Consider the following 16,593-nt stretch of genomic DNA (forward strand, 5'->3'; position numbering starts at 1 on the left):
ACGATACTTAGTTCCTTGCAGAGGCACATCTTACACCTCAGTCGCTGCTGCATTTGTGCGTTTTCAAGCTCGATTGCTGGAGAAGTAAATTTAGTATGGTAACATTTTATTGGTACGTATATGTGAATTACCGTTTAGAAACATTATACATTATTTGGTCGACATTTTCAGATGAAACAAGTCATGTACATTAACATATGCAAGTAGAAAATATAAGAACACACCACAGATTTCAACGCTGGCATTCATTATAACGCATGTCTGTTACTGCATATAGAATATTGGAAACTAAATCGAAAAAATATAAAAATATATTTTTTTGACAAAATCCGTTAGTATTTTGGTTATTTTGTATTTTCCAAATGGCCTTCGGTTTAAGGAATGATCATGTGCATTTTAATCTCAAATAATCAATGCCCAATGTCTAAATATGCATCAATATCTGATTTGGGCATAATAGTTTTGGGTGTTAAATACACCAGGATGCTTGGAATATGTAAAGGTCTTCTTATGATATTCATTTCAAAATTGCTTGTGCAGATAATATGCAGTATTATGTTAACTGACCTTTTTTGTTTAATATACACTACGTTGCTATATAATTATAGGAACAATCCTCTTATAATGTAAGGGATTATATTGATATCCAAATTATGAATTAATATAATACGGATGATTATTCTCACTGACCTAGTTTGGTTTAAGTATAAAGATCAAACATCCCAGCAGACCATAGTATTTAATGTATGCTGAACTTAGTATTTGATGAAACAGATATCTAACTGGCAATATGAACAATATACGATGACATTCAATACCTGCTATTTTGTTCCGCACCCTTACAACGTGCAGTCCGTGCAGCGAAATAATTGGTTCCTGTAAACAAATTGTTATGATAATTATACATAGACGATACTTGTTGGATTCGATGCACTATCGATTTTATTTCACGAGTGATCATATAAAATACTATTTTCACGAGTGGCGCAACCACGAGTTTAACTATATATTTTCTATGATAACGAGTGAATTAAAATCGATATTCCACCGAATCCAACCAATTTTATTTTTAATTTATCCTTTTTCACCGTTAATGTACATTGTAAAACGGTTAAACAAGATAATTTCGCTGGATTTATGACGTCATTTCGTCGTATAAAATGACGTCATTTCACAGTTAAACAGTGAAAAATATCGATATTTTTCACTGTTATTTTTCACTGTCTGAAACAGTGAAATATCAGATTTATTTCACTGAACTTTTTCTATTAACAACCGGTAAACATAAAATAAATACTTTATCACAATCATTCAGCAGAAATAAACACGCTTGCATCCTTGTATATTGGTATATATGTATAACACACCATTAAAATAATGTCTCTGAATGAAATATACACTAAGTAAACATTCAGTGGGACCAGAGGGAGCAAAAAGTTATTATACAATGCGGTCGTTTATTTATGACAGACAGACAGACATTTTAATAAATACTAGTACACTGTCTTATAACATACATTTACAAAGAATATGTGAACATTATGGCAAAGGTTATTGGCCACAATTAATGGCAAGAAACCAATCGCCAAACCACTACCCTTGATTTTTAATTTATAACGTCCGGTTTAACGTTACGAAAAAAACAACAGCAATAAATATTAATTGATGAACACATTAATATATACATACAAGCTACGTAAATATTGTTGTTTTATATAGAAAAGAATAATTTCCTAAAAGCAAATTGTCATATAATACAAACGTAACGTTTTGTTAACAAATTTAACGCACCTTCTTTCTTTGCATATTCCGCAGGGTAAAGTGAAATCTCAATTGTGGCATACCTTGTCGTGTTTACTGAAGCGTTTATTGATACTAAAACATTTCAGCGGGAAGGAAGTTAAAGGGAATTCAAACCAGTCCCTCAATCCCTCACCCAGCACAGAATTAATCACAATAATAAAAAAGACAAAACGCGTCATCGGCGGATCATATAAATATTATCTCTTAAATGGTGTGTATTTCATACAAGTTTAACAATTAATCTTTGTAAGCATGACCTATAAATAAACTTTTAAAAAGAACGTTTATTTAAACACCCAGCTCTAGCCGATGCGTTAAGTTGAAACATGTAGATTATGTTTTTCATTTACGAGTTGAGAACGACACCGACAATCACGAAAAGCAACTTAAAATAGTTGTCACGATGTTGAACATTAAAGAAAATGTGAATTTATGTTATAAGTGGATTTGATTATACACAGCAATCATAACATGAGTATATTTGATATTCAAATAAGCGTAAATGTTTAGGTCCAAAACACAAGTCCGATACGGCAGTGTCATCTGTTGCTTCAGCGCCTTCAGCACGTTATCGTTATACATAAACTAACATCAGACCGTAATGTTGCAGTTTTCAACATGTTTAGCAAAGTCAAGTATTAATACAAAAATAAATAATACAGTTGTTTTGCATTTTTTGTTAAAACTATATAAAATACGATGGACATTGATTTATTTTTCATAACGCATTCCAAAGTGTTCATGGCAGGCAAATTATCACGATACATAATTTACTACACAATAGTCCGCTACCATACAATACACGATAGTAAGCGTGTATATGGTAGTAAACTGTACCATGTGCTCTATGTTAGTTTAAACGGACACGGTTTACATGACTGTGTCGCAATATTTACTAAAGTTAATCATTTTAAGAAAACCAGATATCGATCCTGTCTTTATCTTTATCTTAAAGGGGCTTTTCACAGATTTTGGCATATTTTGATAAATGTAAACAATGGATATTAAAAGCTCCAGTAAAAAATCAAGAATAAAATTTTAAAAAAGAAAAAAAAGTAACCGGTATCAGGGCTCGAACCAGTGACCCCCGGAGTCCTGGAATTAGTCTGAAGGAAAAAAACGCATTAGCCCGCTCGATAATCCGCCGGGTGTTAACAGTTTAAGTATTTTATACCTTATATAAGCAATCTTCGTAGTTTCGTAAATCTAAACGACAACAACATAAGTCTCCAAATTATTCAATCGTTTCGCGTTGCAACGCTTTATAATTTTTGGGTTTTCAAATCGTCAAAAGATACATATAATGGCTATATTGGACTATGGTAAATGTTAAGTAATGCTGTTTCCTCACAAATATCATAGCTAAAACGAAAAATTGCGAATCTGAAACAACTTTTTTCAATTTTGTCAATTTACCAAACCGTGAAAAGATCCCTATAATTTTGCTCTGACAAATACCCAATTTCCCGTCATGCATCGATCAGTATGTCATCGTTATGTTGAATGTAGTTTCAAAATGTACTGATAAGCATCCGTAAAATATGTTTAAATAAGTCAAGTCACTATATTATCTTAACGTAGACATTTAACTTTCCGATTGTGAAACATACAGATTGTTTCATATATTGGTATGTAGAGCTCAAAACATAAAAAGATTGTACTCAACCCACACTGCTTAAACAGGTATTTATGTATTTGCCATACAGGTATTAGTCATGTAATAAAATGTTTTTCGGGAAAAGTAATACAGGTTTTTCTGACTAGATATTTGGGGATCAGTGTATATAGGTTAAGAACGCAGAATACAAGAACAATTTTACGGACACATGATAAAGGATAAATATTTAAGGTAGTGTCGATATGATTTTTATATATTTGTTATTATGCGCTAGTAATACGTTTCAGTTATAGCGTGTCTTTCTTTATTTCATATACATGTGAATTTAAAAATAAAATACGCATTTTGTGTCACATAATAAAATTAACTGAGTATAGATCAATCAATATGTCTATTTGATTTTTACTTGCATTTCAGTGGTTTTCTAGATTAAGTTATAACGTATCTTACTAGATAAGCTGCATCATAATAGACACAATACCATTTATTTAGTATATGACAATCAATACGTGTATTTGATTTTAAATTGATTATTTGTGTTTTTTAGATATACAGACTACACGCAATATAAGAGATTACACCTATCAGTCGCAATGCCAATCCCATCAGAAACAAAAAACACAAAGGTATTTTGTTGGTCTTAACTATCCAATTAATTTATGTATAGATACTCTATTTTATCTAATTGATGAGAAGTTATAACAGTATTGTTATGTATTATGTGAATGATTTGAATTGTTTCTTTATATCACTTTCAAGACAACGGATAGTGATGAAGCCACTCGTTCATACCGCACGTGTACCTCGTGTAAACAGAGACCCAAGACAATGTTACTTCTGCCGTGCAGCCATCTGGCGGCCTGTGAGCAATGTGTCGCCGACCTCAGCTGTTGTCCGATGTGCTTTAGAAGTGTTAGCTGCGTTATACGGACGTTTATAATCTAATTTGTGCGAATGTAAATTTAGCGCGAGACTGTCGATACGTGCGTGTGTGGAATTATGTTGTTTTGACAGAGAATCTGGTATGTGTATTGAATGATACTTTGTTAAGGCATTGAATCTGGAATGTGTGTGGAATTATACGTTTTTTGACAGATAATCTGGTATGTGTGTGGAATGATACGTTGTTTTGACAAATAATCTGGTATGTGTGTGGAATGATAGTTACGTTTTGGCAGAGAATCTGGTACATGTGTGGAATGAAACATTAGTAAAGCAGAAAATCTGGTTTGGTTGTTTGACTGTGTTGTTTGTTTTCAATTCAATTCATGGGTCTATGTATTTGTAGACAACTTTGTCTTTTCCATTATCCTTTTGTCGAACTAAGTCATACACATTTATTCATAATTGTTATGTTGTCACAATGAACAGTCTTACAATAATGTGCACCGTGTTTATTGAAGGAAGCCTTTTTGAACATATTTCTAGAGCATTTGTAGGTTACACAAAATATAATTACCCGGTATAAACAAGTCAATGGCCATAAAACTCAATGTTTGACGTTTAGTAAAGATCTAGTCGTTCAGTTACACAATTGGAATAATAATGAAGCATACATAAAACAAAGGTTCTCAAAACAATGAAATCGAATAATTTTTATAATAAACATGCATTAAATATATGAAATTTAGACCCGTTGGTACATGTATATCAATTATATGTAGTGAAACTATATTAAGAACACGAGGATATTGGGATCCCAAGAAAATCGATGACTATTATAATCACACCTAGTGTTACTTGAATCAATAAAAATGAAATTATTCTCGGTTTGATAAATACGGTATAGTATGGTTTTATACATGTTATTTAGAAGAGAGATGATAGTAATGGTTAAGCGCGAATAATGCACGGGTTTTGTGCGTAAGTTTTAGCGCGAAAGCGCACGAGTTTTTCGTTTTGGGGTATATATGATTTGCAAATCTATTGAGTCGCCATTCGAGGGTGTATTTGACAGGCAAACATACAATCTCTTGCACGACGGTTACATTACATTCACCTCTGTGTTGGGCTCAGAACGGACTATTGTTATGAAAGCGTCTCATTCATGTCATGATCATACCAAGCGTTCATCATTGAGGTTACAGTATACTAAACAATCTCTTGCACGACGGTTACATTGCATTCACTGCATTAAAGAAAACCATCTCATACCATGATATCTTATATCAGTCTTAATTCATTATTATAAAATTGATATGTTTTTTGTTGTTAAGAAACCAACATACATACACACGTCGAAGCAATTCCTAACGTCACTCAATAAACATTATGTTCAATTATTTACATATGTAAAGTGCGTGGAATGATTCCATCTGCGTAAATGGGCAATAAAATAGTTCCAAAGTGTTGCATTAAAACTCGCAAGTATTTGCACGATTTATCGTACATTTAAAAGTCATATTTCTTAATTTAATGCATGCGATCTTAAATATCCAATCAAATATACATTGAATGCGTTTGTTCGGTTTTAGCTATTTTATAGACAAAATGGCGTGCTGAGCCTTTCGCAGAGTTGGATGTGAGAGCAAGGAACGACAACTCTGCGTGGAGATTGGCAAACATAATGGAACAGGAAAATGAGAGGATGGAGGGCAGTTTGTCAATAATGACAGAAATTCAGAGCCTGTTGGACAAAAAAAATTCGGACCTTCGAAAGGATTTTCAACTAAAAGCAGAATGGGTTGCAGAAAATTCAAGGAAAAAGGTTAGACTTGATAGTTCTGTTTCGTTTAATAAAAATAACAAAAAAGCAATTTGATTTCAATAATGAACTTGTTGACGTTGCAAACATAAAATAATTAGAATTGCTGACAGTTCATCTGCAGGTTGGAGCACTGTCAAGAGTATGAGATGATTGATTATGCATCTGATTCGGATGATGACAGAAAATCGTAAGGCAGAGGAAAGAGCGGTTGCATAAGCTGATAAGCGAAAGAAAGCAATGTTAAATTCCACTGTTAATTATAATGCTTTTTGAAACTCAACATCGTATAGTCAAGCAGATCGCGGCAGCGGTAGAGGCATTTCCATGGGGCGGCGTTTCGACCAGCTCGGAGAAGTCGCGTGTTTCAAGTGTGGCAATGTCGGACACTTCGCTATGTTGTGCGGTCAACGTCGGGGCTCCCGGAAACATCGGTCGAGGACGGAGAGTACCTCCAACGGCCACAGTCTCTTCAGCTACCCAACAGCAGCAATTGGGTCAACAGAAACAAGAATAACAGTGACAAACAAACCAGGCAGGATGAAATTGACATTTATGGTAAGTATTTGATTTTTGTGTGATTATGGTGATATATTAGAGGCGCATTTTTCTTATGCACTTGATTTTGAAAATAAATGTTAAATTTCTGAAAATTCTGCTAAAAGTAGGTTGAAACATTCTATTGAATTTTGGCGGTCTACTATCAATGCTAATGCGGACATTATTACTGTAATTGAGCACGGTTATGTATTACCATTTATTGTTAAGCCTCCTACTTTATAATGAAAAATAATAAGTCAGCTTTAGACAATCGTGAATTTGTAGAAGAATCCATTCATGAACTTATTTCGAAAAATTGTATATAAGAGGTTTCTTTTATTCCTCACAATGTGATTCCTTTGTCAGTTGCAGCAAATTATTCTGATAAGGAAAGATTGATTATGGATATGAGTATTTTAAATACTTTTATAAAGTATGATAGAGTAAAATGTAAAGATTATAACGTTGCAAAAGAATTTTTCGTAGATAAAGGTTTCATGATTAAATTTGATTTGACTAGTGGATATCATCATATTGATATTTCTCCAAACCATCATAATTTTTGGGGGTTTTCATAGAAATTTGTCAAAATTGTAAAATATTTCGTTTTTATACGCCCGTCTATGACGGGACGTATTATGGTATACCCCGCGTCCGTCCGTCCGTCCGTCCGTCTGTTAATGTCGTACGCTACGTCAAATATCCTTTGACAGATTTTCTTCAAATTTTAACATTGATAAACCCTGATCCCCTTTCGTTTTTGACGGAATTCTGAATTGTCGTTCCAGAGTTATGGGACTTTGTTCGTCAAAATTTCGTGATTTCATTGAATGTCCTACTGTAGCTCAAATATCCTTCGATGGATTTTTTTCAAATTTCAACACAATCTTAATATTAATAAACCCTGATCCCCTTTCGTTTTTGACGGAATTCTGAATTGTCGTTCCAGAGTTATGGGACTTTGTTCGTCAAAATTTCGTGATTTCCATGCTCATGTACTTATAAAATAAACCATGTATTCAAATACAAATAAACTGAAGTAAAAAAATGATTCAAAGGGTTATTTATTACCTTACTACTTCATTGGCGAACGACGGGCGTATCATGCGCTCATGGCGCAGCTTTTATTTTCCGTGTTAGCCGTTGGCATTACCTCTGCTTCAAAAATCTTTGCTAAAAGACCGTTAATAAAGTATTAGAGATTAAAAGGTTTGCGTGTTGTTAGTTTTCTTGCTGATAGTTGGTGTGTAAATGCAACTTTTGAGAAAACTTTAAATGACGGTAAATTTATATTGAAGACTTTGCAAAGAGCGGGTTTTGATTTAAATATGGAAAAATCTATTTTTATCCCTGTACAGTGTTTAGAATGGGTAGATTTTGTCTGGGATTTCAAATGTCGAGTGATTCGAATATCGGAGCGGCGTATTCAAAATATTTTAGTGTATTTAAATTAAGTTCAGTCTTAACTACATAACAGCTAGGAATCTTGATTGCTTGGTGGGTAAAATGATATAGATGTCTCCTGTTTTAGGAAATGTGTGTTTATTGAAAACTAAAGTATTTTACAGATTGATAGAAAGCAGGCTAAGTTGGGATTCGTATTTAGGTGCGTCCGAGTGTAAAGATGATTTAGAATTTTGGCATAATGTGTTGTCTGCTCCTTCCGAGAAACCATTATTCACAGATTATATTCCGGAAGTGTTCGTTTTTTCTTACGCTTCTGATAGAGCGGGGGCAGCAATAATCATATTTTTTATTTTTTGTTTTAATATTCATCATTAATTTTGTAAATATTGTTTTATTATATATGTTTTATTCTCTTGTGCATTATTCGAGTGGTCAGTTTGTTTCAGGCCATACTGTGCCTGATGTTGATAAGCCAGTTGGCTTGTGTGGTCATTTGACCGTTTGTAAAGGCCAGAGTGTGCCTGATGTTGATTAGCCAGTTGACTTGTGTGGTCGGTTGACCGTTGTTGAAGGCCATAGTGTGCCTATTTTGATTGAATCATTTATTTTTATTGCGTTTACAAATGTTTGTAATTGTATCTTTTTAGATAAATGACAGTTCGAGAGGTATATAACGTAGTGGAGAATATTTAGGCATTCACTGTATGCTTTATAGTATTTGTATTCTCTCTTTGTTTTATTCGAAAGTCCTGTCAAATACAAGCACTCACTCCTATTTTGTCTTTGGGTTATTTTTTGTATGATACTGATAATGATGTTAATAGGATGATGATTATATGGTTGATAAAGATGAGGAGAATTTAATAGTATTTTGAGAATAAAGAATTATAAATTTACTCATAACTATGAGTAAACACAATATTTTCAGTCATCGAAACATTTACTTTTTTCTTATTTTCACGAAAAATATAACCTTTAATTATGAAACTATAAATCTAAAAAAGCCTATGTGTAATAAATCAGTCCATTTGAGTTTTTCCCTTTCGAATAACTCTGATGTTTCCAAGAAACATTCGAGGTAGCTTGGAAGTACTAATATTTACCAAATCGCAAGCATCGAAGGTTGAGTTGGAATGTGTTTGCTTAACAGTTGCTTTTTTCACGTAATAGTATTGATATTGTGTGATGTCTTTTAAAACCGAAATCAGCATATTTATCCGTTTTCCCTTAGTATATATACCCATAAATGTATGATCCGAAACTAGTTAAATACCAAATTTATTAATTTAAAGCATTTGGAAACGTATTTATATTAGACATTAAGTGTATGCGCAATGTGTTTGGATGCTTAAATGATTGAGGAAAACTAAATAGTGTTTAATTATAAAAAGTTACAGAGCGATAATTCTGATTTTTCCTTCAATACTACTTCATTCACTTCTGATATATCAAAAATGTACTCCCATCAACAAAACAATACTTATGTAATGTTCAATACATTTTCTGTATTCGGCAAAGCATCTGGACAGTCTATTGAATCGATATCTGGTTACCGAATCACAAACCAAGCATTTGAAATAACATATCAGATGTATCCCAACCATCAAATTCATATATTTTTGACAGATAATTATCATTTTCAGTTGTAGGAATCCACTCCATTTCAAGCGATAGTGAGTGTGTCCAAATAAAATTGACAAATACAGTATGCAACGTCTTGCAAATCTCTTTTCATTGATCCCTTTTTAGCAATTAATTTAACTCCTTGATTATCATTAAGCCATTTCACTTTCTGATGGCAAAGCAAATGCCCTAACGACAAAAGCACCCTGTACACAGCAACTAATTCCCGCCAAGTGAAGATTTGTACATTCGTCATTCGACCAGAAACCATGGGATACACCATTTGTCGTTTTGACTTTCTATCCCGCATAACCGACAGCACTAGCGTCTGAACACACTATCTTAGTACATGCACTTGATCGTTCAAATCGCTTTTCATTCAAAAGAGGTAAATAATGCTGCAAAAACATCAATTGTTCTCTACTCTCATTTCCTAAGTAAATGAATGAATCCCAATAACGTGCATTTAAAATGTCTGAACTTTAATATCTAGTCATTATTTTACTCACATTATCTATAAATATAGACATTGAAATCAACTGCCCAACCGTACTTGTAACTTTTCGAACAGTAATTCTCGTGTTTCTACCACTGGCAACACTCAGCTCCGATATGTTTGAACGGGATTGAATCAAACTTCGATCTGGTATAGAAATAGTGCCAACCAAAGTGTAAAAAATGTTACCCAAATACTCTTTCATGCACTGGATCTCAAATACACTTCTTCACATTTGGAATAAAACCATAATTCAATATATCCGATTGTATGTGTAGACCTAATGCGAAAGCCCTTTCATACGTGTCACCGCATCAGAGACCATCATCTAAAAACATTGTGACAAGCGCTCACTCACCTCGCCAATTGGTGACCAATTGTCGACATTGTTTAGTCAATTCATAGCAAGCGGACGATAACCCAAAAGGCAAAAACAAAAAAAAGAATAGTACAAAGGGTTACCTCCCTTGTCAAACCAGGAAAATTCCAAATATTTCGTATGAGGCCTGTAAATCTGAATAAAATGGTAAGCACTTGTAAAATCAAATTTTATCATAAAGAAATCTTTCTTAATAAGATCCAATTCAATTTTAATATCTTCATACTTAACTGACTGATTCAATACATGTTTGTTAGCCTCTCTTTAATCCAATATTAGACGTTTTTTTGCCGTTACTATGAACCGAAACGATTTACGGATTAACTACAAATGGGGCCTCGATGCATTTTTCAATTAAACACCTATCTAACAATTGTAATTGCATATGATTGAACTCCCCACAACTGCTGTTTTCTTTACTTAGTGAGTCAGTTTTTTGTTTGTAAAACAAGCCAAAAAGCCCCACGTGGCCGCGTACCTCAATAACACTTTTTTTTTAACTTTGTCTGAACAGTTCGACTGTCCAAAGCTGAATAACGACAAACCGCCAAACACACTCAATTTCCTCGTGCACACTTTCAGTGCTACCAAGCGTTCATAACATTGCATTAGGGGGGAATAATTTTGTTCTTATTCGTAAACTCAAACAACGAAAATTATATTACTCGTCAATGCAGTGGTTGTGGTTAATGCACAGGGGAGGTAATCAATACGATGAGTATGATTGTAACCGTTTTTGGAACATGCAAAGTGACCTCCCTTATATTTCGTGTTGATCAAAATAATATTTGAACACGATAAAAACAGGTAATTAAAACCCATTTTGAAGCATTTGGTTGAGTAATTTTATTATCTTTCACTATGAGAATGCTTCAAATAATAAGAATGCTTCGAATATATTTGAATATACTTGTTAACTGGTATTCATTGTCCAATTGTATGATCATTGTTTGTGTCAAAAGGCGCCGCGCAGACTTATTTATATTTACAGAAAGCAGTCCACTGTGACTGTATTTTATTGGAATATTAAAATAGATTTACAAACATGTATACCAACCGTAAAACAGTATAAATAGCATGTACATGGTTATCAATTAAAATCAACAATTATGTCATATAAAATATGTTTATAGGTACATAATTTGATTGCTACCGAAATGTATTATACATAGTGTTTGTTAAAATACTATATAATACACAGAATATTCGTAAGAAGAAGTATTGTTTTATATATACATTAGTAAAACTCGAAACCAATCCATGCTCGGACTAATGCACTGCATCATAGACACCTGGCCCTTATTGTTGAACACTCATAGCATGTAAGCAGTAGGCGGAACGGCAAGTCTCTCGTATCAATTGATCATGCCCTGCAGACTTTACACGCGTACCTTTCTTGTTCTTGTCTATGCAGTTCTGGAAATAAACGTCATGCAAATTAAACAATACTTAATAAACGGGGAGACAAACATGTATGTTGTATGCAATGCCACAGAGTAAAATGGAGCTGAGTATATGTAATATCTTAATATTGATTGCAACATTGTTGCACATTTATTTTATTTATTGTATTTTGTTATAAGTTATCTAGGTACCCAGCGTTCTGTACCGAATTTTAAAAGGTTAATGCAGATTTAGTACTTACCCTGAATGAATGAAAACTGCCCTGCAAGTAAGTATGTGATCCATCGATTCAATTTTCGCGAAGGCCATCCTTCCTTTATCGTAATCATAATAAATCCGCTATCATAACTATGATCGTCGCTCTTTTACCTTACAGAATAAAGCATTTTGGTGTTAGTGCGTTCAATATCTTAGACTAGAAGCTGTATTCGATAAATAAACTTTATTCTTTGCTGCCAAAGTTATTAGATAAATCTTCAATCTTAAGGCTATGGGTCTAATGAGTAATTAATTAACTAGCTGGAATAGTTTAATAGTTAATTATAACTCTCACTTGAATAATAATTTGATCGCATTTCGCAAAGGGAATAAATCGATAGCGTTCGATTAAAAGGTTTGTTTAAAGTCTCATTTAAACCCTTGTCAACCAAAATGGTGTGCGTGTAAATATGGAGTTCGAATAAAAGACAAATATAATCAATTTACTCAGAACTAGTTCCTTTTAAAACGAATTGATTGATTTGTTCAAACGTACTACACACACAAGAAATAGATTAATTATACCTTGGCTAACGGTAAGATAGGTACAAACGCACTGTAATAATTATATTTACTCCAGAGGAATAATGGTGTGTATATAAACTAAAAGATTTAGAAGTACAATCTCGTTATTATTTGACCGATATAATATATATCTTGTTTGATTGTCGTGAAGACGTTGATTAGCAGCGATTGCTGCAAATGTGTTAAGTTTTATGAAGTGTAGCATTAATAGTGAACATTTTATTCTGGTTGATTTTCATTTTTTGCGGTGCATTTAATTGAAGTAATCCTTGAGAACATGCACATTTTATACGTTCAATAAATGTTTTTAAATCAAATTTGAACACACCAATTTCTATATTAACATGTTTCATATACATAGTACCTTAAACGTGAATGCATCTTACCTTTTTGTTACATACATTTTATTTTTGTTGTGGACTAGTATGATACAAATCCGATTTTCAATATCCAAATCGTTGCCTGCTTTCAACAGCTTTGCTTTAAATAGGAATGTATGGTACTTTGAAAACTTATCTAATAAAAATTTAAAAAAAATTGAAAAAAAGCACTTTCATAAGCAATTCTAGTCATGCAATTACAAACAAATGCATTGCGCTCATCTTTTTACGTCGCTGTTGAGTTTTTTAAAGTGCCATTATGGAGCTGTGGCTTCATTTCCTTTACCGGCCTGGCCGATGGGGGGAAATGCGAGACAACGCCACATAGATCATCCGGCAGGTCTTTAGAATGCTGCTTGGAGATTCTCATCCATGAGAAGGGCATCCATTATTTGATATTGTCCGTCCAACTTTTCTACTGATAGGCTCGACGACAACCTCCCTCAAGCGTTTCCTGAATCACAGTCTTGCACAAAGAGTCGTTCTACGTAGCATGGACAAACCAAGCCAGCTTTCGACGTCTGCCGGTTACAGGAGTTGTTATTGTGAGCTAACAAGTACAGCTGTCACGTTACGGACGTACTCGTTTGTCTTGTACTCTATGTATGACACTTGCGTGCAAATGTCTTTATCTGACGTTCTGTGTCCGCTTGAAGCATCTAGGTCTCGCAGCCGCACAGCAGGATGGAGACTACGATTGACTTGCTGAGCCTGAATTACGTGGGAATGCTGATGGATCTGCTTGTCCAAAACATGTTCAGTCTGGCAATCGCTACGTGCGGTTGCAAAGGAAAGTATTTTTCGGAACTAAGCGCTACTGATACAATCCTCGGACAGGGCTGCTTAAAAGTACTTAAAGCTGGTCACTTCTTCCAGCTTCCAGCCTTAAATGGTAATGTCTGAAATTGTGTTGTTCGTGCCTTTAACCATTATCTTTGATTTCTCAGTGCTTACCTTCACCCGTATGTGCCTGCTATTTCATATAGTCTGTTGATGAGGTATTTTATTTGTTTGCTGGTGCCACCAATGAGGTCAATGTCAAAAGCGAATCTAAAGTTGGATATTGGTCTGTCTGCGATCGACATGGAGTTGTAGTTGATTTTGAGGGTCTTCTGAATTATTTTCGAAAGGGAAATTTTAAGCAGGACGGTTGAATTCAGACAACCCTCACATATGTCAACTAATGTCCTGAAGAATGGATCCCTCTGACCATATGAGCAGTACTGCGATGATGGCGTATCCATAGAGTTCTTAAAAAACTTACACCAGTCCTTCGTTAATATATAATCCTCGCAGAATCTGGCATAGGCCATCATTTCACACGCGGTCGAAATCTTTCTCAAATTCGATGAAGTAGTGAAAGAGCTAATGTTGATGTTGTAGGTGTTTTTCAATGAAGACTCTGCAGTTGAAGATTTGTTCTCTGTTCTCCGCTTAGCACTGCAACCAGCCTTCTCTTCGTTCAGCACGTCCTCGGCCTACGATGGTTGAGGATGATAAGCAACTTGCCTTTGCTGGAATGTCTGACGAGGCTGATGTCGAGGTATTTCATGAAACACTTGAGGTTGCCCTCTTTCGGTAGGCGATGACTAGAGACTGGGTCCGCTCATTGGGGCACTTCTTCTGCTAACAGATCTTCTTGCATAGTGCTGTCATTTATTCAGTCGTTTCTTCACCTTAGACGTGAATCAGCACGGAACGGACGTTGTCCACTCCCGGTGATTTTACTACCTTCACACTGCAAACTGGCTCAACCTCTTCCTTAAATATGGACGGACTTTCCTCTTCCGCTTCGGGTCTTGTATCGTTATGAAAGAGATTGGGGAATGTTTAAAGCGGACAGTTAAAGAGGTCACTACAGTTTTTGTCTACCTGTTCGGTAATAAGGTTCCCGTCAGCGTTTGCTATAATACTTACGGTAAGAAGGTCCACATATCCCAGTTCGCCTAGGGTAAATTACCCTAGGCGAACTGGAATATATGGGCCTTCTTACTGCTGTCTTTGGTCATCTCTTTATCAATATTGATATTTTGCTCTTTTAGCTTCTTCCTAGACTCCCTGTTCTTTTTCTGGAATTATATCATATCGTCTAGACTGGTGCACTTTTAATACCTAAGCTCTAATTCTTTGCCCATATTCTCGGTCATGGCTTCTTCTTCCTCTCTCTCCCCCTAGAACTGCTTGGCCGATAACAGCAGAACTTCACTGATGCAGCTGATGATGAGATCGATGTCTAGGATATACAGGGATGAAGAACTGTTACATATCTGTTCTTAAAACTCCTCTGCTATTTCTGGATGATACCGTTTCGCCAAGTCAAATATAATTGGAAAGTTCTTGGTGTGGATGCAGCGTGTTGGCCAGTGTAAGTTGGTGGCTTCTAGCAAACTCAAGAAGGCTTAGTCATATGTCGTTGGTCTCTCCTATACCACATCTACCAACTGCCCATGACAAGTTTAGCAGGCAGCTGGTCCAAACTTGGCGTTTCAGTCGCCTAGGAATATAAGGATATCTGTCCTCGAGACCTTGGCTTTAATACGCGCTAACTCTTTTAAAATATGTTCAATGTTCTCAAGAAGAAAACTGCTGTTTGATATTTGTAACCAATATTTCGTGTCCACTCGAGATTTTAGGATCTTTTGGTCCGATTGTGTTAAATTTTAATTAAGAGTCCTTCTGTGTGGAAATGCGCACATTGTCATATCGCTCGGACTCAACCATTTTAGGGATTTATTTATTGTGTACTAAATTTCCTTATAGATCTGATACTTATGATTACAATTTGACTAAACATCCCTTAAGAAAGGAAATTAGCATATTGTCAGGTCGATATCTTTTTTTTAATAACAATATGATAGTATTTAATGAATTGTTGGTTTCCGCCACAGATGTCGGTAACAAACGATTCGAATGTTATTACACTTTATATGCAGTATCCTTATAGGTTTTACATATAATTATAGTGAGGTAGTCTCACTGAAATGATATTTCATTGAGTTCTTGCCCTTTGATTAATATGACATGATGTAATTAAAATTTCAAAACCGCGATATATCTCATCTCAGGATTGTGTTTAACAGCGGATCCGCATACAATAACAATGTGTACCAAACCATCTTGTAACAAGTTCAATGTGATTCTGATTTAGTTAAAATGTAAAATAGTACACACAAATGCGATAACAATTTAAGATGAATAAAAATAAATATAGAACACAAAGCCGTGGGTATAAGTATATTGTGCAAAATTCAGTTAAAATGTGTATTTTGTGTACATAAATGAAGTAATATAGCAAAAAAAATACCAGAACACGTTGTAGCTGGTAATATTGTTGTGCATAATAACCCTTAAAGTCTGTCAAATGTAATTATGTGTAATGTGCATTTTTTTAATATGTTCCCTTTGTGCGAAATTGTATTTTATATTGGCCAGTTGTCTTTAATACATGACCATAGG

General features: G+C 34.5%; 1 long non-coding RNA gene across 1 annotated transcript; it reads left to right on the top strand.

Annotated features, from left to right (window-relative positions):
* Positions 1-3,552: 3,552 nt before the first annotated feature.
* On the top strand, positions 3,553-5,121 carry LOC127853786 (uncharacterized). The gene is made up of 3 exons (XR_008036746.1): positions 3,553-3,652; positions 3,969-4,047; positions 4,181-5,121. It is a non-coding gene; the product is annotated as an uncharacterized LOC127853786 (long non-coding RNA).
* The last annotated feature ends 11,472 nt before the right edge of the window (positions 5,122-16,593 follow it).

The sequence above is a fragment of the Dreissena polymorpha genome, chromosome 12 (assembly GCF_020536995.1).
Source record: "Dreissena polymorpha isolate Duluth1 chromosome 12, UMN_Dpol_1.0, whole genome shotgun sequence".
Lineage (NCBI taxonomy): Eukaryota > Metazoa > Mollusca > Bivalvia > Myida > Dreissenidae > Dreissena > Dreissena polymorpha.